Source organism: Heterodontus francisci, chromosome 13 (assembly GCF_036365525.1).
Source record: "Heterodontus francisci isolate sHetFra1 chromosome 13, sHetFra1.hap1, whole genome shotgun sequence".
Classification (NCBI taxonomy): domain Eukaryota; kingdom Metazoa; phylum Chordata; class Chondrichthyes; order Heterodontiformes; family Heterodontidae; genus Heterodontus; species Heterodontus francisci.
The window spans coordinates 24495787-24521790 of record NC_090383.1 but is presented as its reverse complement, the minus strand read 5'-3'; the positions used below and the strand labels follow the sequence as shown (position 1 = coordinate 24521790).

The 26004-nt window shown below is 50.6% G+C and overlaps 2 non-coding genes across 2 annotated transcripts; both read left to right on the top strand.

Annotated features, from left to right (window-relative positions):
* The first annotated feature begins 1308 nt into the window (after nt 1-1308).
* On the top strand, nt 1309-1423 carry LOC137376860 (U5 spliceosomal RNA). Its single transcript, XR_010976325.1, has one exon. It is a non-coding gene; the product is annotated as a U5 spliceosomal RNA (small nuclear RNA).
* A 20735-nt stretch (nt 1424-22158) lies between these two features.
* Nucleotides 22159-22273, top strand: LOC137376859 (U5 spliceosomal RNA). The gene has a single exon (XR_010976324.1). It is a non-coding gene; the product is annotated as a U5 spliceosomal RNA (small nuclear RNA).
* The last annotated feature ends 3731 nt before the right edge of the window (nt 22274-26004 follow it).

Below are 26004 nucleotides of genomic sequence, written 5' to 3'. Positions count from 1 at the left end.
TGGGTAGTTTGTTTGATTTGAGCAAGGCAGATTCAATGTCTCTGCTGGGTTGATGATTTCCAGAGCATGTCGAGCTGCAGCTTCACGTTGGATCTGGAAGATTTCACACTCTGTCGTAGCATCCTTTACTTTCTTCATAGGGAGTGCAGCTCTCGACAGCATGTCAGCGATGTACATCTGCTTCCCTTGATTGTATGTCACATCCAGATGATATCTTGGTAACCGGAGTAACATTCTTTGCAGACACTTTGGAGCAGATAGTAGCGGCTTGAGGAAAATGCTTCGGAGCGGCTTGTGGTTGGACTCGACTTTCACTTTGTCTGTTCCAAGTAGGTATTGATGAAAATGTTCACAAGCAAAGACAATGGCCAGGTACTCTTTCTCAATCTGAGCGTAGCGTCGTTCCATTTGCAGTAAGGCCCTGGATGTAAATATAACCATTTGTTCTTGCTGCATTAGGGTTGCTCCAAGTCATGTCTCGCTGGTGTCACACTGCAGGGTAACTTCATCTTTTACATCATAGTATTTCAGCACTGGCATTGCCGACACTAGTCGCTTGATTTTAGTGAATGCTGCTTCTTGTTCTGTGCCCCAATACCACTGCACGTCCTTGGCAGTTGGCATAATGGTTCACACTCCGACAACAAATTGGGCAAGAATTTTGCTAAATAGTTGACGAATCCAACAAATTGAGTCACTGAAACTGCTTCTCTCTCCACAGATGCTGCCAGACCTACTGCGTATTTCCAGCATTTCTTGTCTGTGCATTCAAAGTTGGGGTTAAACTGCAAATGCCAGAATGCAGGACTCACAATACCAGACTTCGGGCTTCTTTTCCTCACTTTTCACGACAGCCTGCATTAAAACAAAATCACTTGGTGAGCACATAGTGTGAGAGAATCAATGCTAACCTCTCTGGGCAGTCACTGAGCAGCGTTAGTTCCGAAGAAGGGTCACTGACCCGAAACGTTAACTCTGCTTCTCTTTCCACAGATGCTGCCAGACCTGCTGAGTATTTCCAGCATTTCTTGTATTGACTGCAACATGTCATTCCCGCGGACAGAAGGCGCAGGCAGATAGGCCCCGCCCACTAATCTACATAAACCAGAATATAATGCAAAAGACCAATAGTTATTCATATTTCTGTGGGAAGTTAACAGTTTCTGGTTATTTTTTTAATCTTAAAATATATCTGGACTAAATTGATTTTTCTCCAATATCGATGATAATTGGTGGTGTGCCCGCGCAATATGATGTTAAAGAGCTAAGAGTACGGTGGGTTGAGAGTAGAACGAATTGTTCGTTAGTTTACTCTGGTTTTTCTTCAGATCGTATAAATCTTTCGCCTTTTACTAAAGATTTCCGTGGAGAGAAGCGCTCAGAGTTTTGAACAATTTTTTGTGGCCCTGCTTTTAGTGGGGTTTCTATTTCAATAAATGAAAGATGTTTTATGTTCTATAATTTTGGGAAAGAAATTGTGCAGTTCTCAATCTGCAGAGAAATATGCTTTGGTTTTCTAGTGTACAAAGTTATTTACGACTTGAGTGTTGCAGACGAGCATGCTCCAAGGTCGAGGACTACGTGCTGAGGGACGTACTAAAGCTTGGGGCTGCTGCTGCAAAGGCTCAATGGGGAAAGACCACTGTGGAATTATCCTCCCGTCATACTGAACAGAGGGGCTGGAACCTGTGTAAAACCCCGTCTGCCCGTTCCAGGATTGACTTCCTGTTTGTGTCCCGTGCTGTCGCGGTCAGATCCACCGACGTCAAGCAGGTGTTCTTCTCTGACTGTTGCCTCTTACTGGCCGACTGTCACTTACAGGACGACCAGCGGGTTGGCAGGGGAACATGGAAGCTCAATGCTACACTGCTAACCCCAGCGAACGTTGAGGAACTCAAAAGGGATTACAAAGGTTGGAGAACTGTGAAATCCCTCTTTCAGTCTCCAGTTCACTGGTGCAAGGCAATCAAGGAGAACATCAAGAGGTTCTTTATCTTCAAAGGTGTTCAGAGAGCGAAATGTCCCGACTCCAGAAAAGAATGCAAAATCTGCTCCAGCTGCAGTCAATGGGGGTTGAGGTCAAGGAGGACCACCATGAGGTGAAGAGTCAGCAGGCCTCGCTCTTTGCCATGGAGGCCTCCAAGATCATCTTCCAGTCCAGAGTCCTCCATTGAGCAGGATGAGACATGTTCGCGTTACTCCTTCCAAAAGGTACACACAGAGAGCTTTGTGATCAGCAGCCTGACGGAAGAGGATGGCTCGGTAAAGTCTTCGCAGTCCGACATACCAAGGATCAGCAAATCCTTTTATGCTAGGCTGTATGACGCGGCAAAAGTGCGAAGAGAAATGCAGACTGGTTTCAATCTCATAATGAAGAGCTGGAACCTGTCATTGCCGCTAAGCGCATTGCACTTTTGAACTACAAGAAAGCCCCCAGCGATTTAACATCCGCAGCACTTAAAGCAGCCAGAAGTACTGCACAAAGAACAGCTCGGCGTTGCGCAAACGACTACTGGCAACACCTATGCAGTCATATTCAGCTGGCCTCAGACACCGGAAACATCAGAGGAATGTATGATGGCATGAAGAGAGCTCTTGGGCCAACCATCAAGAAGATCACCCCCCTCAAATCTAAATCGGGGGACATAATCACTGACCAACGCAAACAGATGGACCGCTGGGTTGAGCACTACCTAGAACTGTACTCCAGGGAGAATGCTGTCACTGAGACTGCCCTCAATGCAGCCCAGCCTCTACCAGTCATGGATGAGCTGGACATACAGCCAACCAAATCGGAACTCAGTGATGCCATTGATTCCCTAGCCAGCGGAAAAGCCCCTGGGAAGGACAGCATTACCCCTGAAATAATCAAGAGTGCCAAGCCTGCTATACTCTCAGCACTACATGAACTGCTATGCCTGTGCTGGGACGAGGGAGCAGTACCCCAGGACATGCGCGATGCCAACATCATCACCCTCTATAAAAACAAAGGTGACCGCGGTGACTGCAACAACTACCGTGGAATCTCCCTGCTCAGCATAGTGGGGAAAGTCTTTGCTCGAGTCGCTCTGAACAGGCTCCAGAAGCTGGCCGAGCGCGTCTACCCTGAGGCACAGTGTGGCTTTCGTGCAGAGAGATCGACTATTGACATGCTGTTCTCCCTTCGTCAGATACAGGAGAAATGCCGTGAACAACAGATGCCCCTCTACATTGCTTTCATTGATCTCACCAAAGCCTTTGACCTCGTCAGCAGACGTGGTCTCTTCAGACTACTAGAAAAGATCGGATGTCCACCAAAGCTACTAAGTATCATCACCTCATTCCATGACAATATGAAAGGCACAATTCAACATGGTGGCTCCTCATCAGAGCCCTTTCCTATCCTGAGTGGTGTGAAACAGGGCTGTGTTCTCGCACCCACACTTTTTGGGATTTTCTTCTCCCTGCTGCTTTCACATGCGTTCAAATCCTCTGAAGAAGGAATTTTCCTCCACACAAGATCAGGGGGCAGGTTGTTCAACCTTGCCCGTCTAAGAGCGAAGTCCAAAGTACGGAAAGTCCTCATCAGAGAACTCCTCTTTGCTGACGATGCTGCTTTAACATCTCACACTGAAGAATGCCTGCAGAGTCTCATCGACAGGTTTGCGTCTGCCTGCAATGAATTTGGCCTAACCATCAGCCTCAAGAAAACGAACATCATGGGGCAGGATGTCAGAAATGCTCCATCCATCAATATTGGCGACCACGCTCTGGAAGTGGTTCAAGAGTTCACCTACCTAGGCTCAACTATCACCAGTAACCTGTCTCTAGATGCAGAAATCAACAAGCGCATGGGTAAGGCTTCCACTGCTATGTCCAGACTGGCCAAGAGAGTGTGGGAAAATGGCGCACTGACACGGAACACAAAAGTCCGAGTGTATCAGGCCTGTGTCCTCAGTACCTTGCTCTACGGCAGCGAGGCCTGGACAACGTATGCCAGCCAAGAGCGACGTCTCAATTCATTCCATCTTCGCTGCCTTCGGAGAATACTTGGCATCAGGTGGCAGGACTATATCTCCAACACAGAAGTCCTTGAAGCGGCCAACACCCCCAGCTTATACACACTACTGAGTCAGCGGCGCTTGAGATGGCTTGGCCATGTGAGCCGCATGGAAGATGGCAGGATCCCCAAAGACACATTGTACAGCGAGCTCGCCACTGGTATCAGACCCACCGGCCGTCCATGTCTCCGTTATAAAGACGTCTGCAAACGCGACATGAAATCGTGTGACATTGATCATAAGTCGTGGGAGTCAGTTGCCAGCATTCGCCAGAGCTGGCGGGCAGCCATAAAGACAGGGCTAAATTGTGGCGAGTCGAAGAGACTTAGTAGTTGGCAGGAAAAAAGACAGAGGCGCAAGGGGAGAGCCAACTGTGCAACAGCCCCAACAAACAAATTTCTCTGCAGCACCTGTGGAAGAGCCTGTCACTCCAGAATTGGCCTTTATAGCCACTCCAGGCGCTGCTTCACAAACCACTGACCACCTCCAGGCGCGTATCCATTGTCTCTCGAGATAAGGAGGCCCAAAAGAAAAAGAATGACGCGAAGCCCACAGACAGCAGAGCCTCCCAGTCCTTCCTGTCATCTATCACAGAGGTTTTGAGGGAGAGACTGGACAAGCCACTAACTTGGACGAGCTGACAAAGGCCACCAAGTCCTTCGATACGAGTAAAACTCCCAGAAGTGATGGCTTACCGGTCGAGTTGTATCAGGCCCTGTGGGACTGGGTTGGCCCAGAACTGCAGGAAGTATACGAGAGCATGCTTCTGGCCGGCAGCATGTCAGAATCCATGAGGAAAGGCATCATCACCCTCATCTACAAGCGGAAGGGGGAGAGGGCAGAAGTCAGAAATTGGCAGCCCATCTCAATGCTTAATGTTGACTACAAGATTCTGTCCAAAGTCATAGCCAGTCGAGTCAAGTCTGCTCTGGAGTTGGTGATTCACCCTGACCAGACCTGCACTGTACCCCTGCAGGAAGATCTCTGATAGTCTGACGCGACTCAGGGATACGGGACAGGAGGGTGGACACCTGCCTCATCAGCCTGGACCAGGAGAAAGCTTTTGACAGGATATCGCACACCTACATGATAGACGTGCTTTCCAAAATGGGGTTTGGGGAGGGAATCTGCAATTGGATCCAACTGCTCTACACAAACATCAGTAGCGCAGTGTCAATCAACGGGTGGGAATCTGAAAGTTTCCCGATCAAATCTGGAGTCAGACAGGGCTGTCCTCTGTCCCCGGTCTTGTTTGTTTGCTGTATTGAACCCTTTGCTGAGTCTATTAGGAAGGATGCGAGCATAAGAGGGGTGACAATCCCAGGCAGCGGAGGCACTCAGGTCAAAACCTCCCTGTACATGGATGACGTCGCCGTCCTGCTCGGATCCGCTGTCCGTGCGCAGACTGATGAGCATCTGCGACCAGTTCGAACTGGCCTCGGGAGCCAAAGTTAACCACGGCAAGAGCGAGGCCATGTTCTTTGGGAACTGGGCTGACCGATCCTTTGTCCCCTTCACCGTCAGGTCAGATTACCTGAAGGTGCTGGGGATATGGTTCGGAAGGACCGGGGCGTGCACCAAAACATGGGAGGAGCGAGTAGCCAAGGTACGACAAAAGTTGGGCATGTGGGGGCAGCGATGGGGAAGAGACGGTCGCCCACCTCCTCCTGGAATGTGCCTTTGCAAAGCAGGTGTGGAAAGAGATGCAGTGGTTTTTGTCAAGGTTCATCCCAAGCAGCTCTGTAACACAGGAGTCTGTGCTCTACGGGCTGTTCCCAGGGACGCACACCGAGACAAACATCAACTGCTGCTGGAGGACTATCAATTCGGTGAAAGACGCCCTTTGGTCTGCCCGAAACTTGCTGGTCTTCCAGCGCAAAGAGTTGTCCACCACAGAATGTTGCAGACTGGCACATTCCAAGGTCCAGGACTACGTGCTGAGGGACGCACTAAAGCTTGGGGCAGCCGCAGCAAAGGCTCAATGGGGAAAGATCACAGTGTAAGGTTCCCCCACCAAGCTGGACTGAGGGGCTGGATCCATGGGAAACCCCTCGAACTGTATCGTTAATATTCTCAATTGCTGTAAATGTAAAACTGTAATTGACATGACAATTGTGAAACGGAAGGGTTGGGAAGAAACTCATGACAGTATTGAAGGAAACTGATCTCCCTTGCAATGTTTGTATTTTTTGGTGCTGTTTGGAAACTGTTTGGCAATGTAATTTTTACAGATTTTTATGAATAAAGTATATTTTGGAAATAAAAAAAAAATGTGGGGGCAGCGATCTCTCTCCATTGTTGGTAAGAACCTGGTCGTCAGGTGCGAGGCGCTCACGTTGTTGCTCTACGTGGCGCAGGTCTGGCCCATACCCCACTCCTGCGCCGTGGCAGTCACCCGAGCCATTTTCCGCTTCGTCTGGGGATCTAAAATGGACCGGGTCCGGAGGGACATGATGTTCAAATCTCTGGACATGGGCGGGAAAAATGTACCCAACGTGGCCCTCATCCTGATGACCACCTTCGTGTGCGGCTGCATCAAGCTATGTGTAGATCCCCAGTACGCAAACTCCAAGTGTCACTACGTGCTGAGGTTCTATCTGTCCCCGGTGTTGCGAAGGATGGGCCTGGTCACATTGCCGCGGAACGCTCCGTGCAGTTGGGCGGCGCCGTACCACCTATCCTTCGTGGAGCAGTTTCTGCGGAAAAACACCTTTGACCACCGGTCCATCAGGCAGTGGTCTGCACGGAATGTCCTCAAGGCCCTACGGGAAAAGGAAACGGTGGATCCTGTCGGATGGTTCCCCGAGCAGACCGTCAAAGTCATTTGGCAGAATGCCTCATCACCAGAACTTTCAAACAAGCACCAAGACGTAGCTTGGCTGGTGGTGAGAAGGGCCCTCCCCGTCAGATCCTTCATGCACACCCGAAGTCTCGCCCCCTCCGCACAGTGCCCCCGCGTTGGCTGTGGTGGGGAAGAGACGGTTGCCCACCTCCTCCTGGAATGTGCCTTTGCAAAGCAGGTGTGGAAAGAGATGCAGTGGTTTTTGTCAAGGTTCATCCCAAGCAGCTCTGTAACACAGGAGTCTGTGCTCTACGGGCTGTTCCCAGGGACGCACACCGAGACAAACATCAACTGCTGCTGGAGGACTATCAATTCCGTGAAAGACGCCCTTTGGTCTGCCCGAAACTTGCTGGTCTTCCAGCGCAAAGAGTTGTCCACCACCGAATGTTGCAGACTGGCACATTCCAAGGTCCAGGACTACGTGCTGAGGGACGCACTAAAGCTTGGGGCAGCCGCAGCAAAGGCTCAATGGGGAAAGACCACAGTGTAAGGTTCCCCCACCAAGCTGGACTGAGGGGCTGGAACCATGGGAAGCCCCTCGAACTGTATCGTTAATATTCTCAATTGCTGTAAATGTAAAACTGTAATTGACATGACAATTGTGAAACGGAAGGGTTGGGAAGAAACTCATGACATTATTGAAAGAAACTGATCTCTTTTGCAATGTTTGTATTTTTTCGTGCTGTTTGGAAACTGTTTGGCAATGTAATTTTTACAGATTTTTATGAATAAAGTATATTTTGGGAAAAAAAAAATGGGAAAAAACTTCAGTGTAAATAGCCAAACCTAGAACATCATCCCTCAGCTTCCTCTAGAACAGACAGACTCGATGGAAGAGGAGGCAGCAGTGGAACAAGGAGACTGGCAAATGGATAAAAGAAAAATGACAAACAAGACATAAGAGAAGGAAAAATCCACCAAAGTAGAAGCAAGAAGTGGCTGATGTCCCGAACAGACACCAGTGAATGCGCCTCGTTGGACGAAGAAGGGCAAGAAAACCACCACCAGCAGAAAAAGCAGCAAAGCGCGAAGGAGGTGAAAGGCCCCCAGCTCCAAAACATGGAAAGCGACGAGGATCCAGCACACCCCAAACACCTGGAGCAGCGAAGCGCTCAGCACACTAGCTCCTGGAAGCTGGCAGCAATAATGTCCTCGACAAGGATCACAGTGCAACGGTAACCCCATCTGGGGACAAGCCAAACCTTCCCAGATACATGACCCCCCACAATATCACCCTGGCGGAACGACGCTCCTGCGGGAGACGAGGACTGGTATCGCAGTCTCGCAACAGCTTGTGAACACAACAGACATGCAGAAACATTGCCAAAAGCTGCGACTTGCATCCACAATCAGACTGGTAAATTACAGTTTAAATGGGTCTAAACATTGCTTCTATTCATGTGCGTAGTGTTGAGGCCTGTGTTTCGACAATTGGGTACCTCACCAAGGTCACAAATGACCTGCTGTTTCTGCAGGAGTGTGGAATACTGCACCTCAGCACCTATAGGCAGTGGTCGCAATGGTGGTCCCACAGGCTATCGATCTGGTCAGGAAGAAACAATCGCCGTTCCTCGGACCTGGGTATTCTGCTGTGGAGAGGCAACTTCACCAACACTGAAATTAAGGAGGTGGTGGGTGGTCCCCTCCCTGTAACAGACGTAATGTACAAAAGTGCTCCACTCCAGTTAATCAACGTCTACAACCCGGCTCTGAAGAACGAGTGGCTGGCCGTCTTCCAGCAGCTCCCACTGATGCTGGCGATGTTCAGGCCAGTCATTCTAGGTGGTGACTTCAACTGCATCATCGATGTGGCTGGATGATCCAGCACAGTTGACAGCAAACTGGACGCTACATCCAGACTCCTGCTAGAAACAGTAAAATACACGAAGCTGCATGATGTCTTCAGCAACACTGCAGACAGAGCGTTGCGTAGCTACACCTGGTCAAGACTAGAAGGGTCCTCCCATTCCAGGATTGACTTCCTGTTTGCATCCCAAGCACGCATGTTCAGTTCCACCGACGTCATGACAGTGTTCTTCTCTCACCACTGCCTCCTACCAGCTGAGTGTTATTTACAGGATGACCAGAAGGTTGGCAAGGGGACATGGAAGCTGAATGTGAAACTGTTGACACCAGGAACATCGAGGAACTCAAAAGGGATTACAAAGGTTGGAGACCATAAAATCCCTCTTTGAGTCCGCAACACCACTGCTGGGAAGCGATCAAGGTGAACATCAAGAGGTTCTTCATCCTCAAAGGTGTTCAGAAGGTGAGAGAGACAGAGGGAAATGTGCCAACTCCAGAAAAGAATGCAGAATCTGCTCCAGCTGTAGTCGATGGGGGTTGAGGTCAAGGAGGATCTCCAAGAGGTGAAAGATGTATTCTGCAATTGGATCCAACTGCTCTACACAAACATCAGTAGCGCAGTCTCAATCAATGGGTGGGAGTCAGAAAGTTTCACGATCCAATCTGGAGTCAGGCAGGGCTGTCCTCTCCTCCCTGTCTTGTTTGTTTGCTGTATCGAACTCTTTGCTGAGTCCATTAGGAAGGATGTGGGCATAAGAGGGGTGACAATCCCTGGCAGTGGACGTACTCAGGTAAAAAGCCTCCCTGTAAATGGACGCCGTCGTCGTATTCTGCTCGGATCCGCTGTCCGTTTGCAAACTGATGAGCATCTGCGACCAGTTCGAACTGGCCTCGGGAGCCAAAGTTAACCAAGGCAAGAGTGATGCCATGTTCTTTAGGAACTGGGCCAACTGATCCTTTGTCCCTTCACCACCAGGTCAGACGACCTGAAGATGCTGGGGATATGGTTGGGAAGGGCCTGGGCATGCGCCAAAACCTGTAAGGAGCGAGTAGCCAGGGTACAGCATAAACTGAGCATGTGGGAGCAGTGATCTCTCTTCATTGTGGGTAAGAACCTGGTCATCAGGTGCGAGGCGCTTATGTTGTTGCTGTATGTGGCGTAGGTCTGGCCCATACCCCACTCCTGCACCGTGGCGGTCACCCAAGCCATTTTCCGCTTTATCTGGAGATCCAAAATGGACCAAGTCCGGAGGGAAATGATGTTCAAACCTATGGATAAGGGCAGGAAAAATGTACCCAACGTCGCCCTCATCCTAATGACCACCTTCATGTGTGGCTGCATCTAGCTGTGCGTAGAGCCCTAGTATGCAAACACCAAGTGTCACTATGTGCTGTGGTTCTATCTGTCCCTGGTGTTAGGAAGGATGGATCTGGTCACATTGCCGCGGAACACTCCATCCAGTTGGACCGTGCTGTACCACCTATCCTTCGTGGGAAAGTTTCTGCGGAAAAACACCTTTGGCCACCAATCCATCAGGCAGTGGTCTGCACGGAATGTCCTCAAGGACCGACGGGAAATGGAGATGGTGGATCCTGTCAGATGGTTCCCTGAGTACACTGCCAAAGTCATTTGGCAGAATGCCTCATCACCAGAACTTTCAAACAAGCACCAAGACGTAGTTTGGCTGGTGGCTTCCTACACGACCGGAGCCTCGCACCCCCCGCACAATGTCCTCAAGGTGGCTGTGCTGGGGAAGAGACAGTTGCCCGCCTCCCTCTGGAATGTGTCTTTGCAAAGCAGGTGTGGAAAGAGATGCAGTGGTTTTTGTCGAGGTTCATCCCAAGCAGCTCTGCAACACAGGAGTCTGTGCACTTCGGGCTATTCCCAGGGATTCACACCAAACATCAATTTCAGCTGGAGGACCATCAATTCGGTGAACGACACCCTTTGGTCTGCCCGAAACTTGCTGGTCTTGCAGCGCAAAGAGTTGTCCACGACTGAGTGTTGCAGACTGGCACATTCCAAGGTCCAGGACTACGTTCTGAGGAACACACTCAAGCTTGGAGCAGCCGCTGGAAAGGTTCAATGGGGAAAGACCACTGTGTAAACTTCTTCCACCAAAATGAACTGAGGGGCTGGACCCATGGGAAACCCCTTGGGCTGTATACACCAAATATGGGTTTGCTGTAAAATGTACATGGCATGTAAAATGGAATGGAAGGGTTGTGAGGCAACTCACTCAAGTATTGAAGAAAACGGATTTTCTTTGCACTTTTTAGAATGTCATATTGGTGCTGTTTTGAACTGTGTTGTAATGTTTTTTTTTACAGATTTTTATGAATAAAGTATATTTTTGGGAAAAAAAAGCAGCCCAGAGTTTGTCGGACCTGTGGCAAATCTGGTCATGTCGAGGCCAGCTGCAGCACAGTCGTCTGCAAGAACTGCAAGAAAGAAGGCCATCAGACAAAGGACTGTAAGCATAGTAAGTGCTGCAACCTGTGTGGTGGGGCAGACCACCTCTATAATACCAGTCCCAAATGCTGCCTCTGTTACGCAGAGGCGACAAAGACCAAGGAAAGGCTGGAGGAAGGAACGGTGAATCCTGGTGCAGCGAAAGAGAGCAGCAACCCTCCCCGCAGCAAGGAAAATCCATCTAAGAAGGGGAAGAAAGGGGAGGCAGCTGCAACAAGGGACCCAAGACCTACACTGTGCCCGGAAACTTCTCCTCAACAGACAGAATCAATGGAGGAGGAGACAGCAGAGGGATAACTGGGTGAGTGGCAAGTGGTCAAATCGAAAATCACAAAGAAGAAGCCCCAGAAAAAGGAACAGGTCACCATGCAAACCAGTGGCAAGAGGAGGCTACCGTCTGAGGCAGACTACGGCAGCTGCTCCTCATCAGACGAGGAAGGGACGGAAAGACGGCACCTGCAAAAGAAACGGCAGCATGCAAAGGAGCTGGAAGAGAAAGCCCCCCAGCTCCACGGTCCTGGATGCAGCGATGGGCCCAGCATGCCCCAAACCCAAAGCGCTGAACCCCCCAGCAGAGGACAGTCCAAAGCTTGCTGCCTACAAGACACCCCTGATGTCACCCCAGTGCAACAAACCCCCCGTGAGTGACCAGAAGTGCTTTCTGAGCCCAAAGACTGTGCAACAGCTTGTGCACACTATGGGTATGCAGGAAAATACACATGGACTGGGACTAGTAAGGACACCTGGTGTGATAAGCAACATCCAGCTTTAAATGGGTATGAAGATTGCTTCCATTAACGTGCGTAGCATTAAATCAATTACGCGATGTGTTTCGACCTTGGGTTACCTTGCCAAGGTCAAAGCCGACCTGATATTTCTGCAGGAGTGTGGGATACCGCACCTCAGCACTTACAGGCAATGGTCGCGATGGTGGTCCCACAGGCCATCGATCTGGTCAGGGGGAAATGATTCCCGTTCCTCAGGCCTGGTTATTCTGCTGCGGGGAGGCAACGTCACCATCTCTGAAGGTGGGCGGTCACCTGCTCGTAGCAGACATAATGTACCAAAATGCTCCGCTCCGGTTCATCAACGTGTATGCCCCGGTCCAATACAGCAAGCGGCTGACCGTCCTCCAGCAGCTCCCACTGTTGCTGGCAATGTCCAGGCCGGTCATCCTAAGTGGTGACTTCAATTGCATCATCAAAGCAGCTGGACAATCTGGCAGAGAAGTCAGCAAACTGGACGCCACGTCACGACTCCTGATGGTGTTAAGAGATCCCAGGACACCAGTCTGGTGTGTACTCTCTCTTTAATGAAACTGACTGTAATGGCTCCCTGCAGTCAGAGTGTCTCATTGTAGAGGTCACATGACTATGGCAAGCCAGGAGGCACATTGATACAGTATTGCATTTCTATCCCAAACATCCCCCTTTTCATAGGAAAAAAACACAAAAAAAATTACATGCATTATCATTGACGCTGAGTTGCCCAAGTTACCCACGATGCACACAACTGTTCTCATGCATTAGTGGTTTGTCATTCTTGTCAGTCTCTGCATATGCAATGCACACATAGTCATTAAATCGTGCCGGTCTCTTAATGGTGATCGTGCACGTTGTCGTTGGTTGTTCATCTGGTTGATTTTCCTTCTCCGGCAAGTGTCGTTCCCTTGTCACTTATTGCCGCGATAACTGTTGCTGTGGACAGCTGGGGCTGATGGTTGATCTGTGATCTGTGCAGTTGGTGAGTTCTTATCTTCCTGATTGGCCACCTGCAGTGAAGGAACAGCCTCTCCAGTTGTGCGTATATGTCTGCAGTTGCGACGGTAAAGCTAGTTGTTCACTTGCACTGCATACGATCGAGGTGACAATTGCTCTACGCAGGTCCCAAGTTGCCACTTGGGCTGACTCTTGTTGAGAGCGTTGAAGGTTTGTACCCTGACTGGCTCTCCAATTTTTTTTTCTCCAAAATATACTTTATTCATAAAAATCTGTAAAAATTACATTCCCAAACAGTTTAAAACAGCATCAAGTCAAAAAATACAAACAGTGCAAAGGTGATCAGTTTCCTTCTATACAATTATGAGTTGCCTCACAACCCTTCCATTTCATTGTCATGCCATATACATTTTTACATTTACAGCACACAAAATTTTCCCGATACAGTTCGAGGGGTTTCCCATGATTCCAGCCCCTCAGTTCAGCTTGGTGGGGGGACCTTACACTGTGGTCTTTCCCCATTGAGCCTTTGCTGTGGCTGCCCCAAGCTTTAGTGCGTCCCTCAGCACGCAGTCCTGGACCTTGGAATGTGCCAGTCTGCGACATTCGGTCGTGGACAACTCTTTGCGCTGGAAGACCAGCAGGTTTCGGGCAGACCAAAGGGCGTCTTTCACCGAATTGATAGTCCTCCAGCAGCTGTTGATGTTTGTCTCGGTGTGCGTCCCTGGGAACAGTCCGTAGAGCACAGACTCCTGTGTTACAGAGCTGCTTGGGATGAACCTCGACAGAAACCACTGCATCTCTTTCCACACCTGCTTTGCAAAGGCACATTCCAGGATGAGGTGGGCAACCGTCTCTTCCCCACCACAGCCACCGCGGGGGCATTGTGCAGAGGGGGCGAGACTTCGGGTGTGCATGAAGGATCTGACGGGGAGGGCCCTTCTCACCACCAGCCAAGCTACATCTTGGTGCTTGTTTGAAAGTTCTGGTGATGAGGCATTCCGCCAAATGACTTTGGCGGTCTGCTCGGGGAACCATCCGACAGGATCCCCCGTCTCCTTTTCCCGTAGGGCCTTGAGGACGTTCTGTGCAGACCACTGCCTGATGGACCGGTGGTCGAAGGTGTTTTCCTGCAGAAACTGCTCCACGAAGGACAGGTGGTACGGCACGGTCCAACTGCATGGAGCGTTCCGCGGCAATGTGACCAGGCCCATCCTTCGCAACACCGGGGACAGATAGAACCTCAGCACGTAGTGACACTTGGAGTTTGCGTACTGGAGATCTACACACAGCTAGATGCAGCCGCACACGAAGGTGGTCATCAGGATGAGGGCCACGTTGGGTACATTTTTCCCGCCCTTGTCCAGAGATTTGAACATCGTGTCCCTCCGGACCCGGTCCATTTTAGATCACCAGATGAAGCGGAAAATGGCTCGGGTGACTGCCACAGCACAGGAGTGGGGTATGGGCCAGACCTGCGCCACGTAGAGCAACAACGTGCGTGCCTCGCACCTGATGACCAGGCTCTTACCCACAATGGAGAGAGATCGCTGCCCCTACATGCCCAACATTTGTCGTACCTTGGCTACTTGCTCCTCCCAGGTTTTGGCGCACGCCCCGGCCCTTCCGAACCATATCCCCAGCACCTACAGGTAATCTGACCTAACGGTGAAGGGGACAAAGGATCGGTCAGCCCAGTTGCCAAAGAACATGGCCTCGCTCTTGCCGTGGTTAACTTTGGCTCCCGAGGCCAGTTCGAACTGGTCGCAGATGCTCATCAGTCTGCGCACGGACAGCGGATCCGAGCAGAAGACGGCGACGTCATTCATGTACAGGGAGGTTTTAACCTGAGTGCCTCCGCTGCCTGGAATTGTCACCCCTCTTATGCTCGCATCCTTCCTAATAGACTCAGCAAAGGGTTCAATACAGCAAACAAACAAGACCGGGGAGAGAGGACAACCCTGTCTGACTCCAGATTTGATCGGGAAACTTTCCGATTCCCACCCGTTGATTGAGACTGCGCTACTGATGTTTGTGTAGAGCAGTTGAATCCAATTGCAGATTCCCTCCCCAAACCCCATTTTGGAAAGCACGTCCATCATGTAGGTGTGCGATATCCTGTCAAAAGCCTTCTCCTGGTCCAGGCTGATGAGGCAGGTGTCCACCCTCCTGTCCCATACATAGGCGATCGTATCCCTGAGTAGCGCGAGACTATCAGAGATCTTCCTGCCGGGTACAGTGCAGGTCTGATCGGGGTGAATCACCAACTCCAGAGCAGATTTGACTCGACTGGCTATGAACTGCTCTCCAATTTTTTTTTTTCCCAAAATATACTTTATTCATAAAAATCTGTAAAAATTACATTGCCAAACAGTTTCCAAACAGCACGAAAAAATACAAACATTGCAAAAGAGATCAGTTTCTTTCAATAATGTCATGAGTTTCTTCCCAACCCTTCCGTTTCACAATTGTCATGTCAATTACAGTTTTACATTTACAGCAATTGAGAATATCAACGATACAGTTCGAGGGGCTTCCCATGGTTCCAGCCCCTCAGTCCAGCCTGGTGGGGGAACCCTACACTGTGGTCTTTCCCCATTGAGCCTTTGCTGTGGCTGCCCCAAGCTTTAGTGCGTCCCTCAGCACGCAGTCCTGGACCTTGGAATGTGCCAGTCTGCGACATTCGGTCGTGGACAACTCTTTGCGCTGGAAGACCAGCAGGTTTCGGGCAGACCAAAGGGCGTCTTTCACCGAATTGATAGTCCTCCAGCAGCAGTTGATGTTTGTCTCGGTGTGCGTCCCTGGGAACAGCCCGTAGAGCACAGACTCCTGTGTTACAGAGCTGCTTGGGATGAACCTCGACAGAAACCACTGCATCTCTTTCCACACCTGCTTTGCAAAGGCACATTCCAGGAGGAGGTGGGCAACCGTCTCTTCCCCACCACAGCCACCGCGGGGGCATTGTGCAGAGGGGGCGAGACTTCGGGCTTGCATGAAGGATCTGACGGGGAGGGCCCTTCTCACCACCAGCCAAGCTACGTCTTGGTGCTTGTTTGAAAGTTCTGGTGATGAGGCATTCCGCCAAATGACTTTGACGGTCTGCTCGGGGAACCATCCGACAGGATCCACCGTTTCCTTTTCCCGTAGGGCCTTGAGGACATTCCGTGCAGACCACTGCCTGATGGACCGGTGGTCAAAGGTGTTTTTCCGCAGAAACTGCTCCACGAAGGATAGGTGGTACGGCACGTCCCAACTGCACGGAGCGTTCCGCGGCAATGTGACCAGGCCCATCCTTCGCAACACCGGGGACAGATAGAACCTCAGCACGTAGTGACACTTGGAGTTTGCGTACTGGGGATCTACACACAGCTTGATGCAGCCGCACACGAAGGTGGTCATCAGGATGAGGGCCACGTTGGGTACATTTTTCCCGCCCATGTCCAGAGATTTGAACATCGTGTCCCTCCGGACCCGGTCCATTTTAGATCCCCAGACGAAGCGGAAAATGGCTCGGGTGACTGCCACGGCGCAGGAGTGGGGTATGGGCCAGACCTGCGCCACGTAGAGCAACAACGTGAGCGCCTCGCACCTGATGACCAGGTTCTTACCCACAATGGAGAGAGATCGCTGCCCCCACATGCCCAACTTTTGTCGTACCTTGGCTACTCGCTCCTCCCATGTTTTGGTGCACGCCCCGGCCCTTCCGAACCATATCCCCAGCACCTTCAGGTAATCTGACCTGACGGTGAAGGGGACAAAGGATCGGTCAGCCCAGTTCCCAAAGAACATGGCCTCGCTCTTGCCGTGGTTAACTTTGGCTCCCGAGGCCAGTTCGAACTGGTCGCAGATGCTCATCAGTCTGCGCACGGACAGCGGATCCGAGCAGAAGACGGCGACGTCATCCATGTACAGGGAGGTTTTGACCTGAGTGCCTCCGCTGCCTGGGATTGTCACCCCTCTTATGCTCGCATCCTTCCTAATAGACTCAGCAAAGGGTTCAATACAGCAAACAAACAAGACCGGGGAAAGAGGACAGCCCTGTCTGACTCCAGATTTGATCGGGAAACTTTCAGATTCCCACCCGTTGATTGACACTGCGCTACTGATGTTTGTGTAGAGCAGTTGGATCCAATTGCAGATTCCCTCCCCAAACCCCATTTTGGAAAGCACGTCCATCATGTAGGTGTGCGATATCCTGTCAAAAGCCTTCTCCTGGTCCAGACTGATGAGGCAGGTGTCCACCCTCCTGTCCCGTACGTAGGCGATCGTATCCCTGAGTAGCGCGAGGCTATCAGAGATCTTCCTGCCGGGTACAGTACAGGTCTGATCGGGGTGAATCACCAGCTCCAGAGCAGACTTGACTCGACTGGCTATGACTTTGGACAGAATCTTGTAATCAACATTAAGCAGTGAGATGGGCCGCCAATTTCTGATTTCTACCCTCTCCCCCTTCTGCTTGTAAATGAGGGTGATGATGCCTTTCCTCATGGATTCTGACATGCTACCGGCCAGGAGCATACTCTCGTATACTTCCAGCAGGTCCGGGCCGACCCAGTCCCACAGGGCCGAGTACAACTCGACCGGTAAGCCGTCGCTCCCGGGAGTTTTACTCGCCTCGAAAGACTCGACGGCCTTTGTCAGCTCGTCCAGAGTTAGCGGCTTGTCCAGTCCCTCCCTCCTGCTGTCATCTAAGACCTCTGTGATAGATGACAGGAAGGACTGGGAGGCTCTGCTGTCTGTGGGCTTCGCGTCATACAGCCCAGCATAAAAGGATTTGCTGATCCTTAGTATGTCGGACTGCGAAGACGTTACCGAGCCATCTTCTTCCTTCAGGCTGCTGATAACAGAGCTCTCTCTGTGTACCTTTTGGAAGAAGTAACGCGAGCACGTCTCATCCTGCTCGATGGAGCGGACTCTGGACCGGAAGATGATCTTGGAGGCCTCCTTGGCAAAGAGCGAGGCCTGCTGGCTCTTCACCTCTTGGAGGTCCTCCTTGACCTCGACCCCCATTGACTGCAACCGGAGTAGATTTTGCATAATTTTCTGGAGTCGGGACAGTTCCCTCTGTCTCTCTCTCGCCTTCTGAACACCTTTGTGGATGAAGAACCTCTTGATGTTCTCCTTAATCGCTTCCCACCAGTGAACTGGAGACTCAAAGAGGGGTTTCACGGTCCTCCAACCTTTGTAATCCCTTTTGAGTTCCTCAACGTTCTCTGGGGTCAGCAGTGTCACATTGAGCTTCCACGTCCCTCTGCCAACCCGCTGGTCGTCCTGTAAGTGACAGTCGGCCAGTAAGAGGCAGTGGTCGGAGAAGAACACCGGCTTGACGTCGGTGGATCCGACCGTGACAGCACGGGACACAAACAGGAAGTCAATCCTGGAACGGGCAGACCCGTCCGATCTTGACCATGTGTATCTGCGCTGCGCTCCGTCTGCAGGTTTGCTGAAGACGTCGTGCAGTTTGGCATCCTTAACTGTTTCTATGAGGAATCTGGACGTAGCGTCCAGTTTTCTGTCGTCACTGTCGGATCGTCCAGCCGCATCGATGATGCAGTTGAAGTCACCGCCTAGGATGACCGGCCTGGACGTCGCCAGCAGCAGTGGGAGCTGCTGGAAGACGGTCAGCCGCTCGCTGCGTTGTACCGGGGCGTACACGTTGATCAACCGGAGCGGAGCGTTGTTGTACATCACGTCTGCTACGAGGAGGCGGCCGCCCACCACCTCCTTAACTTCGGAGATGGTGAAGTTACCTCCCCGCAGCAGAATACCCAGGCCGGAGGAACGGCAGTCATTACCCCCCGACCAGATCGATGGCCCGTGGGACCACCATCGCGACCACTGCCTGTAGGTGCTGAGGTGTGGTATTCCACACTCCTGCAGAAACAGTAGGTCAGCTTTGACCTTGGCAAGGTAATCCAAGGTTGAAACACATCGCGTAGTAGATTTAATGCTACGCACATTAATGGAAGCAATTCTTACACCCATTTTTTACTAAAAATTAGTTGTTGCTTCCCATACCATTTGTCCTCGCTAGTCCCAGTCCTTCCCCTTCGGGATGTTCCTGCATACCCATCGTATGCGCAAGCAGTTTTACGTTGGTTGGGCTCAGAAACCCCTCCTGATTTTTCCTGCAGGTTTTGTGCCGCTCGGGTGACATCGGGGGGGTCTTGTAGGCAGAGAGGATTGGGTTGTCCTCAGCTGCTTCCATCTGTTCCTCCTCGAAAACATCACATCTCCCGGTCTCCCGGAGCTCAGGTGCGCCAGACGTGTCTTTGCTCCCGGTGTCCCGGAGCTGAGATGCGTTGGCCACGTCGTTACGTGTGGGGAATTGGGGTTGGGGCACGCCGGGCCCATCACAGCTTCCAGTGCCCGGGGGCTGGGATGCTTGATCATCCATCTCGGAGTTCTGCCGCCTCTTTTGAAGGGGCTGTCGTTCCAGCATTTCCCCGTCCAGTGAAGAGGAGTTGTTGCAGTCTGAATCAGAAGAAAGCCTCCTCTTGCCACTGGTTTGGGTGGTGGCTTTGGGATGTTTTTTCTTTGTGGTTTTCCTCTGGACCACTTGCCACTGACCTGTTTGTCCATCTGCTGCCTCCTCCTCCATTGATTCTGTCTGTGGAGGAGGGGTTTCCGGGCGCTGGGTAGGTGCTGGGTCGTTGGTTTCAGCCGCCTCCCCTTCCTTCTCGTTGCCCCCACATGCCCAACTTTTGTCGTACCTTGGCTACTCGCTCCTCCCATGTCTTGGTGCACGCCCCGGCCCTTCCGAACCATATCCCCAGCACCTTCAGGTAATCTGACCTGACGGTGAAGGGGACAAAGGATCGGTCAGCCCAGTTCCCAAAGAACATGGCCTCGCTCTTGCCGTGGTTAACTTTGGCTCCCGAGGCCAGTTCGAACTGGTCGCAGATGCTCATCAGTCTGCGCACGGACAGCGGATCCGAGCAGAAGACGGCGACGTCATCCATGTACAGGGAGGTTTTGACCTGAGTGCCTCCGCTGCCTGGGATTGTCACCCCTCTTATGACCTGCTCTCCAATGCTCAATTCTGGCAATGATTTGGCAGTTTTGTCATCGTGAAATTTGGCTCTCTGCCGTTTCACCTTGATTTTGTCATCACACCTGTTACTACTTCTGGCATCAGCAGCTTTTTTGCTATTGGAAGAGTAGTTTGGGTGCAGCGTGATATTAGTCTTTGTACCGGACTACTTTCCATGCCTTTGGTAGGTAGGTGTATTTCTCCACTCGAGGATTGCCTTGTATACTTCTGTGCCAGATTTGTTCAATTTCTTTATGTTTCCTTTGGCAATTTTCACTGCCACCTCTGTCTTGCCATTGAACTGGGGATAGTGTGGAGATGATGTCTGGTGTTGAATTTCCCAATCCTTTATGAAGCGGCTGAATTCTTTGCTTGTGAACTGCGGGGCATTGTTGGTCATCACAATGTCTGGAATGCCATAACGACTCAAGTGTGCATTCAGGCATTCTACAATCTCACCGGTAGTCATTGAGATCAGCTGGTCTACCTCCCAGTAGTCAGAATAGTAGTCTACAGTGACAAGATAATCAGTTCCTGTCAGTGTGAAGAGGTCTACTCCCAGCTTCATCCAAGGTCTGTCTGGGATGTCATATGTCATCAGCGGCTCTTTAGCTTGCCTACCTTGGTACTCATTGCATGCACTGCACTGGCTGATGTGGTCCTTGATTTCACTGCTCATGTTTGGCCAGTAGAGCCCTTCTCTTACCTTCCTCAGACTCAACTCAATTCCTTGGTGGCTTCCATGGATGTGCTTTAGCATCTCTCCTCTCAAATCTTTCGGGATAACGACTCTATTTCCTTTGTACAAGATGCCATCATGGGCTGTTACGTCATCTCTGTAAGCCCAATACGCTCTTGTGACCACAGGAATGTCGCTGGTGCTGTCAGGCCATCCTTTCATCACTACTTCTTGCAACACTTGGAGAGTTGCATCTTGTTGGGTAGTTTGTTTGATTTGAGCAAGGCAGATTCAATGTCTCTGCTGGGTTGATGATTTCCAGAGCATGTCGAGCTGCAGCTTCACGTTGGATCTGGAAGATTTCACACTCTGTCGTAGCATCCTTTACTTTCTTCATAGGGAGTGCAGCTCTCGACAGCATGTCAGCGATGTACATCTGCTTCCCTTGATTGTATGTCACATCCAGATGATATCTTGGTAACCGGAGTAACATTCTTTGCAGACACTTTGGAGCAGATAGTAGCGGCTTGAGGAAAATGCTTCGGAGCGGCTTGTGGTTGGACTCGACTTTCACTTTGTCTGTTCCAAGTTGGTATTGATGAAAATGTTCACAAGCAAAGACAATGGCCAGGTACTCTTTCTCAATCTGAGCGTAGCGTCGTTCCATTTGCAGTAAGGCCCTGGATGTAAATATAACCATTTGTTCTTGCTGCATTAGGGTTGCTCCAAGTCATGTCTCGCTGGTGTCACACTGCAGGGTAACTTCATCTTTTACATCATAGTATTTCAGCACTGGCATTGCCATCACCTAGTCGCTTGATTTTAGTGAATGCTGCTTCTTGTTCTGTGCCCCAATACCACTGCACATCCTTGGCAGTTGGCATAATGGTTCACACTCCGACAACAAATTGGGCAAGAATTTTGCTAAATAGTTGACGAATCCAACAAATTGAGTCACTGAAACTGCTTCTCTCTCCACAGATGCTGCCAGACCTACTGCGTATTTCCAGCATTTCTTGTCTGTGCATTCAAAGTTGGGGTTAAACTGCAAATGCCAGAATGCAGGACTCACAATACCAGACTTCGGGCTTCTTTTCCTCACTTTTCACGACAGCCTGCATTAAAACAAAATCACTTGGTGAGCACATAGTGTGAGAGAATCAATGCTAACCTCTCTGGGCAGTCACTGAGCAGCGTTAGTTCCGAAGAAGGGTCACTGACCCGAAACGTTAACTCTGCTTCTCTTTCCACAGATGCTGCCAGACCTGCGGAGTATTTCCAGCATTTCTTGTATTGACTGCAACATGTCATTCCCGCGGACAGAAGGCGCAGGCAGATAGGCCCCGCCCACTAATCTACATAAACCAGAATAGTATGCAAAAGACCAATAGTTATTCATATTTCTGTGGGAAGTTAACAGTTTCTGGTTAGTTTTTTATCTTAAAATATATCTGGACTAAATTGGTTTTTCTCCAGTATCGATGATAATTGGTGGTGTGCCCGCGCAATATGATGTTAAAGAGCTAAGAGTACGGTGGGTTGAGAGTAGAACGAATTGTTCGTTAGTTTACTCTGGTTTTTCTTCAGATCGTATAAATCTTTCGCCTTTTACTAAAGATTTCCGTGGAGAGAAGCGCTCAGAGTTTTGAACAATTTTTTGTGGCCCTGCTTTTAGTGGGGTTTCTATTTCAATAAATGAAAGATGTTTTATGTTCTATAATTTTGAGAAAAAATTTGTGCAATTTTCAATCTGCAGAGAAATATGCTTTGGTTTTCTAGTGCACCAAGTTGTTTACGACTTGAGTGTTGCAGACGAGCATGCTCCAAGGTCGAGGACTGCGTGCTGAGGGACGTACTAAAGCTTGGGGCTGCTGCTGCAAAGGCTCAATGGGGAAAGACCACTGTGGAATTATCCTCCCGTCATACTGAACAGAGGGGCTGGAACCTGTGTAAAACCCCGTCTGCCCGTTCCAGGATTGACTTCCTGTTTGTGTCCCGTGCTGTCACGGTCAGATCCACCGACGTCAAGCAGGTGTTCTTCTCTGACTGTTGCCTCTTACTGGCCGACTGTCACTTACAGGACGACCAGCGGGTTGGCAGGGGAACACGGAAGCTCAATGCTACACTGCTAACCCCAGCGAACATTGAGGAACTCAAAAGGGATTACAAAGGTTGGAGAACTGTGAAATCCCTCTTTCAGTCTCCAGTTCACTGGTGCAAGGCAATCAAGGAGAACATTAAGAGGTTCTTTATCTTCAAAGGTGTTCAGAGGGCGAGAGCGAAATGTCCCGACTCCAGAAAAGAATGCAAAATCTGCTCCAGCTGCAGTCAATGGGGGTCGAGGTCAAGGAGGACCACCATGAGGTGAAGAGTCAGCAGGCCTCGCTCTTTGCCATGGAGGCCTCCAAGATCATCTTCCAGTCCAGAGTCCTCCATTGAGCAGGATGAGACGTGTTCGCGTTACTCCTTCCAAAAGGTACACACAGAGAGCTTTGTGATCAGCAGCCTGAAGGAAGAGGATGGCTCGGTAAAGTCTTCGCAGTCCAACATACCAAGGATCAGCAAATCCTTTTATGCTAGGCTGTATGACGCGAAGCCCACAGACAGCAGAGCCTCCCAGTCCTTCCTGTCATCTATCACAGAGGTTTTGAGGGAGAGACTGGACAAGCCACTAACTTGGACGAGCTGACAAAGGCCACCAAGTCCTTCGATACGAGTAAAACTCCCAGAAGTGATGGCTTACCGGTCGAGTTGTATCAGGCCCTGTGGGACTGGGTCGGCCTAGACCTGCAGGAAGTATACGAGAGCATGCTTCTGGCCGGCAGCATGTCAGAATCCATGAGGAAAGGCATCATCACCCTCATCTACAAGCGGAAGGGGGAGAGGGCAGAAGTCAGAAATTGGCAGCCCATCTCAATGCTTAATGTTGACTACAAGATTCTGTCCAAAGTCATAGCCAGTCGAGTCAAGTCTGCTCTGGAGTTGGTGATTCACCCTGACCAGACCTGCACTGTACCCCTGCAGGAAGATCTCTGATAGTCTGACACGACTCAGGGATACGGGACAGGAGGGTGGACACCTGCCTCATCAGCCTGGACCAGGAGAAAGCTTTTGACAGGATATCGCACACTTACAAGATGGACGTGCTTTCCAAAATGGGGTTTGGGGAGGGAATCTGCAATTGGATCCAACTGCTCTGCAGAATCATCAGTAGCGCAGTCTCAATCAACGGGTGGGAATCTGAAAGTTTCCCGATCAAATCTGGAGTCAGACAGGGCTGTCCTCTCTCCCCGGTCTTGTTTGTTTGCTGTATCGAACCCTTTGCTGAGTCCATTAGGAAGGATATGAGCAGAAGAGGGGTGACAATCCCAGGCAGCGGAGGCACTCAGGTTAAAACCTCCCTGTACATGGACGACGTCGCTTTCATCTGCTCAGATCCGCTGTCCGTGCGCAGAATGATGAGCATCTGCGACCAGTTCGAACTGGCCTCGGGAGCCAAAGTTAACCACAGCAAGAGCGAGGCCATGTTCTTTGGAAACTGGGCTGACCGATCCTTTGTCCCCTTCACCGTCAGGTCAGACTACCTGAAGATGTTGGGGATATGGTTCAGAAGGGCCGGGGTGTGCACCAAAGCCTGGAGGGAGCGAGTAGCCAGGGTACACCATAAGCTGAGCATGTGGGAGCAGCGATCTCTCTCCATTGTGAGTAAGAACCTGGTCATCAGGTGCGAGGCGCTCACGTTGTTGCTTTATGTGGCGCAGGTCTGGCCCATATCCCACTCCTGCGCCGTGGCAGTCACCCGAGCCATTTTCCGCTTCATCTGGGAATCCAAAATGGACCGGTCCGGAGGGACACGATGTTCAAACCGCTGGATAAGGGCAGGAAAAATGTACCCAACGTCGTCCTCATTCTGATGACCACCTTCATGTGTGGCTGCATCTAGCTGTGCGTAGAGCCCTAGTATGCAAACACCAAGTGTCACTATGTGCTGAGGTTCTATCTGTCCCTGGTGTTAGGAAGGATGGATCTGGTCACATTGCCGCGGAACACTCCATCCAGTTGGACCGTGCTGTACCACCTATCCTTCGTGGGAAAGTTTCTGCGGAAAAACACCTTTGGCCACCAATCCATCAGGCAGTGGTCTGCACGGAATGTCCTCAAGGCCCGACGGGAAATGGAGATGGTGGATCCTGTCGAATGGTTCCCTGAGTACACTGCCAAAGTCATTTGGCGGAATGCCTCATCACCAGAACTTTCAAACAAGCACCAAGAAGTAGTTTGGCTGGTGGCTTCCTACACGACCGGAGCCTCGCACCCCCGCACAATGTCCTCAAGGTGACTGTGCTGGGGAAGAGACAGTTGCCCGCCTCCTTCTGGAATGTGTCTTTGCAAAGCAGGTGTGGAAAGAGATGCAGTGGTTTTTGTCGAGGTTCATCCCAAGCAGCTCTGCAACACAGGAGTCTGTGCACTTCGGGCTATTCCCAGGGATTCACACCAAACATCAATTTCAGCTGGAGGACCATCAATTCGGTGAAAGACACCCTTTGGTCTGCCCGAAACTTGCTGGTCTTGCAGCGCAAAGAGTTGTCCACGACCGAGTGTTGCAGACTGGCATATTCCAAGGTCCAGGACTACGTTCTGAGGAACACACTAAAGCTTGGAGCAGCCGCTGGAAAGGTTCAATGGGGAAAGACCACTGTGTAAACTTCTTCCACCAAAATGAACTGAGGGGCTGGACCCATGGGAAACCCCTTGGGCTGTATACACCAAATATGGGTTTGCTGTAAAATGTACATGGCATGTAAAATGGAATGGAAGGGTTGTGAGGCAACTCACTCAAGTATTGAAGAAAACGGATTTTCTTTGCACTTTTTAGAATGTCAAATTGGTGCTGTTTTGAACTGTGTTGTAATGTTTTTTTTTGCAGATTTTTATGAATAAAGTATATTTTTGGGAAAAAAAAGCAGCCCAGAGTTTGTCGGACCTGTGGCAAATCTGGTCATGTCGCGGCCAGCTGCAGCACAGTCGTCTGCAAGAACTGCAAGAAGGAAGGCCATCAGACAAAGGACTGTAAGCATAGTAAGTGCTGCAACCTGTGTGGTGGGGCAGCCACCTCTATAATACCAGTCCCAAATGCTGCCTCTGTTACGCAGAGGCGACAAAGACCAAGAAAAGGCTGGAGGAAGGAACAGTGAATCCTGGTGCAGCGAAAGAGAGCAGCAACCCTCCCCGCAGCAAGGAAAATCCATCTAAGAAGGGGAAGAAAGGGGAGGCAGCTGCAACAAGGGACCCAAGACCTACACTGTGCCCGGAAACTTCTCCTCAACAGACAGAATCAATGGAGGAGGAGACAGCAGAGGGATAACTGGGTGAGTGGCAAGTGGTCAAATCGAAAATCACAAAGAAGAAGCCC